The sequence below is a fragment of the Octopus bimaculoides genome, chromosome 1 (assembly GCF_001194135.2).
Source record: "Octopus bimaculoides isolate UCB-OBI-ISO-001 chromosome 1, ASM119413v2, whole genome shotgun sequence".
NCBI classification, from domain to species: Eukaryota; Metazoa; Mollusca; class Cephalopoda; order Octopoda; family Octopodidae; genus Octopus; species Octopus bimaculoides.
The window spans coordinates 198679607-198684808 of NC_068981.1; the positions used below are offsets into that span (position 1 = coordinate 198679607).

General features: G+C 37.8%; 1 protein-coding gene across 1 annotated transcript in view; it reads left to right on the plus strand.

Moving 5' to 3' along the window:
• Positions 1–5202, plus strand: part of LOC106872749 (astacin-like metalloprotease toxin 2) — a 29892-nt gene that overhangs the window by 1191 nt on the left and 23499 nt on the right. The gene's annotated exons all lie outside the window — the stretch shown is intronic.

A 5202-nucleotide genomic window follows, 5' to 3' on the forward strand; every position in this document is an offset into this window, starting at 1 on the left:
TATATATATATATATATATATATATATATATATATATATATATATACACACACACACCTCCTCCTCCTCATCATCATCATCATTTAAATTCCATTCTCTGTCTATCATACTAAATGTGAGTGCACCATTAGAAGGCATCATGCTGTGGAATTGTCTGAGATAAAACCTCTTCACAGATGTGTTGCTTCCTCCGAAATAAATTGTGTTTTACTCTCCTATATTTTAGAGATGAGGAATTCTGTACATTATTTACATTGAACGGATGTGTGTCCTCATCTTGTTTGTTGTTACCACAAAGTTTCGGCTGATTTACTCTCCAGCCTTCATCAGGTGTCCCGGTGGAAGTTTGAACTCAACCCTGGGTTCTCATTCTTAAAGTATTATTTTTTTGCTGATTTTTATTATTATTATTATTATTATTATTATTATTATTATTATTATTATTATTATTATTATTATTATTATCATCATTATTATTATTATCATTATCATTATCTATTCCTTGAATAAATGATAATAATAATAACAATAATAATAATAATATTATTATTTTCGGTTCAAAATTCTACCAGGACACCTGATAAAGGCTGGAGAGTAAATCAGTCGAAACGTTGTGGTAACAACAAACAAGATGAAGACGTGTGTAAATAATGTAAACTGTGTTTTAAGACAAATTTATGAAGAGATTTTCTCTGACAATTCCACAGCATCATGCCTTTTAATGGTGTGTATACATTCAGTATGATACACAGATGTGTATTTTGATTCAATGTTGCTTTGATTGTGTGTACTATGTTACACACACACACACACACACACACAGAGTAGATACATATGCATGTGTTTGTATGTATATTACATGCGTTCACCTGCACTGTAAATAAACCTGCAGAAAACCTTCACTTTATGATATAATAAGCATGACATCCAGCTGTAGAAACGATGCCGAAACAGACACTGGAACCTGGTGCGGCTGCCAGCCATGCCAACTCCAGTCAAACCATCCTTGCCAGCATGGAAAAGGGATGTTAAATGAGGAGGAGGAGGACGACAATGACGATGATGATCACAATGACGAAAACGACGATGATGATGACGACAATGACGTCAATGATGATGGTGATGATGACAATAATGATTTGATATTTGGTGTTTTCTACATTGTGTTATACCATTTATTGTATTCTAAATATGTGATATACTATATTCCGTACGTTATACTATACACCATAGACAGTGCGTACGGGATTTGCTGTATATCAAAGACATGTATTATACACACAGGTCCCACTGCATATCATCATCCATCATTGTTGTTTAACGTCTGCTTTCCATGCTGGCATGGGTTGGACGATTTGACTGAGGACTGGCGAAGCGGATGGCTACGCCAGGCTCCAATCTGATTTGGCAGAGTTTCTACAGATGAATGCCCTTCCGCCAAGTGTGTAGTGGGTGCTTTTATGTGCCACCGGCACGAGGGCCAGTTGGGTGGTACTGGCAACGGCCACACTCAAAATGGTGTTTTTTACGTGCCACCTACACAGGAGCCAGTCCAGCGGCACTGGCAATGACCTCACTTGAATGGAAGCCAGACAGCTGCTCTGGCAATGATCATGCTTGGATGGTGCTCTTAGTGCTCCACTGGCACAGATGCCAGTCATCGAATTTGGTAAAATCACGATTTCGATTTCACTTGCCCCAACAGGTCTTCGCATATAATATATAAGTTATACCATATTGTATGTACAATTTATACTGTATATTTTCCATCATCATCATCATCATCATCATCAACAACAACAACAACAACATTTAATGATCAGTTTCCATACTGGCATGAGATGGATGGCTGAGAGTAACAGACAAGACCAGGGCTGCACTAAGTTCTTTTGTTTGTTCTGGCCAGGTTTCTATGGCTGGACGCCCTTTCAAACACTAACCACTCTACAGAATGTATCGGGTACTTTTTTTACCTGGCACCAGCACCAGTGTTTTATTATGTGGCATTGGTGCCATTGCTTTCCACATGGCACCGGCACCACTCTCTTTTATGCGGCACTGGCACCAGTGTTATTTATGTGACACTAACACTTGGGTTTTTACGTAGCACCTGCACTTACCGGGTCATGTGTGTGTGTGTGTGTGTTGTGGATGTCCCCAGAATTTAGATACTTTGAGAATGAGAAGCAATTCGTTTTTGGAACGGTGAACCTTAAAGCATGTAAAGCTATAAAGAATATCTTATGAATATTGAGTAAGAAAACTATTTGGATAGAAAAAGTCAAAGGCTGCCAGTGAGGTTTGAACCCACAGCTCCTGTAAATATCACACACACACACATACACTTATATATATATGGTTTGTATTTGTATGTGAGTGTATGCAAGTGTATATGTGGGACTTGTGAATGAATTATATGTATGTAGCTGTGTGTGTGTGTATGTGTGCGTGTGTGTGTGTGTGCGTGTGTGTGTGTATGTGTGCGTGTGTGTGTGTGTGCGTGTGTGTGTATTTCCACAAACAGGTTTATTGGGAGCAGGTCTGAGCTAAAATAAACAGAGAAATGGTGAGAAATTTTTGATGCAAATTGAATCCATGTTGTTTGGTGACAGAGTTACAATCACACCGATTCTTTGTCGTCATTGTTGCAGTCATCACCACAAACACATCCGCTCCAACCACCACTTCCACAAACCGTCATCATCATCACCACCTCCTCCCTCCATTACTGCTGCTGACCACGGGCATCATGACGACGACGACGACCACCACCACCACCACCACCGTTGCCATGGTTGCCCTCCGTAATCAATTGTATTCTGTAGTTTTAGCTTCATTCCACACTAAACATCAAATCCTTTTTGGACTTTACTCAAAAGCTTTAACTCAAACACAACAACAACAATCGTTTTTAAAGCTAAACATTTAGAAATTAATATACAAAAATATTGCTTACCTAGTCTAATTCATTATATTTGTGTAGTAAAAAAAAAATGGTAATTACCTTGTTTAGCATATTTTTATTGAAATACACTGTTTTTGTGCTTCTTAGTTTCGGAAATAAGGAAAAAATTAATAGAATAACTTTGGCCTAATTAAGCTTGTGTTTGGTCGAATTTGAATTTGGTTTTAAAACAAAAGAAGTTTGAATCTCAGAACAAAGAGACAGTCTGACTGTTGCTGGTGTCATAAAAAAGAGTTAAATAATATTTTTAAGAAACTCTTTGTACATCAAGATACCCTTCATATGGCAGCAGCAGCAGCAGTATAATTACTGCATTCGTACTCCTCCCATAACTGTACCATTTCTGCTCTTCAGCACCTGACTCTTTTTATATGCAGTTCTCTCAGTTCAGTTGTGCTCTATCATTAACATTACACAACCAATGAGGTATCCACTGCCATATTATATATATGAACTGGTACCCTGAGTAAATTACGCCCGGGGTAGCTGTATACAGTGGTTCAGTCTGACAGAAATCATAACCAAATTATCTTAAGACCCCCAACAATTAAATGCACAAAACTATTATGTCAAAGGATCTTAAGACCCTTTGTTCAGCAGAAACAGGTAACGGAAATGTAATATGAAGAAAATTTATTTTTAATTTACAAATTTTAAAGATGTGTAACTCTCCATTCTTCATTGTTCTGTGTTGGTGCCATCGTTTGTATTCTAGAGGAAATCCCTTAAAGCAAACTCAGGATTTACCATTCAAAGGGAGCACAGTTTAATTGTTTATTCAAATCAGTTCTAAATGTTTTCTGACATTCAGTGTGGTTAGCCACGTTTGGATTTTATCAGAGTGCTTGCAACGTATCTACATGGATTTAAAATCCCTATTCCTTTGTGTTACAAATGTGTGTGTGTGTGTGCGTGCGTGTGTGTGTGTGTGTGCGTGTGTGTAAGTTGTCTGAGAGTCCATAAGAACAGTTGCCATATTTCATTTCATAATGATTGCCTCTGATGAGCACAAGGTTACATAATGGGACTGTTACCCCCATTGACTCCCTAGTGCAAAACCAATTAGTAAGATCGGCTGTGATGGATATATAATACTGTACCATTTGCATAATATATACATATACATACAGGGGTTGGACAAAATAATGGAAACATCTTAAAATTGCAAACAAATTTATTTTAATATGGGTTAGGACTGTCTTTGGCAGTAATTTCGACTTAACTTCTACAAGGTATGGACTCATACAAAGTTTGAATTGTTTCCAAAGGAATTTTTGTCCATTCTTCAGCTAAAACAGTCTCCAGTTCTTGTAGTGATGATGGTGGAGGATATCGACTCCTTACTTGTTTTTCTACAATGCACCATAAATGTTCAATAATATTGAGATCTGGGGACTGTAGTGGCCAGATAAGATGTTCAACTTCACTAGAATGTTCCTCGTGCCATTCAGTAACAACTTTAGCTGTGTGGATTGGTGCATTATCATCCTGAGAGATTGCGTTTCTCTCGGGAAACAGTTCTGCAACCATAGGATGAATTTCATCAGATAAAATGCTTAAATAGTCTTGACTATTAATTCTGCCATGAAGGGAAAACATCAAGCAGGCGGATTTCCAAGATATAGCCCCCACCACCTCAGATCCTCACAGATCCCCCTCCATGTTTAACAGTTGGAAGAATGCTTCTTTTGGCTGTCTCCACACATATACTCGGCCGGTGGTCGGAAAATAAGGTAAAGAATGACTCATCCAAGAAAATAACATTCTTCCATTGCTCTAGGGACCAATTCTGTAGGTTTTTACTCCACTCTAGATGCTTTGCAACGTTTGTTTTTGAAAGTAGAGATTTTCTGATTGCAGCCCTCCCATGAAATCCAGCTTTGTGCATCTGCCAGAGAACAGTTTTTGTGGAAACTGGGTTCTCAAGGTGGACTAACAATTTGTGTAAGAGTCCAACGGTCCCTACCTGAAAGTTTTGGTTTTCTTCCAGAGCTTTATTTCGATGAGAAAGTTTTTCCCTCTTTCTCAAAGGCTGTCATTATTTTCAAGACAGTACTTCTTGATACATCAAACATTTCAGCTGCTTTTGTTATGCTAGCACCTGCCATATGAGCACCAACAATTTAACCTCTTTGAAAGTCCGAAAGATCTGTCATTTTAATGGATTTTAATTACCTTTTACTGATGATATCTGAAAAGAAACAACAATTTTAGCAAAGCATATTAAGCAACAATAA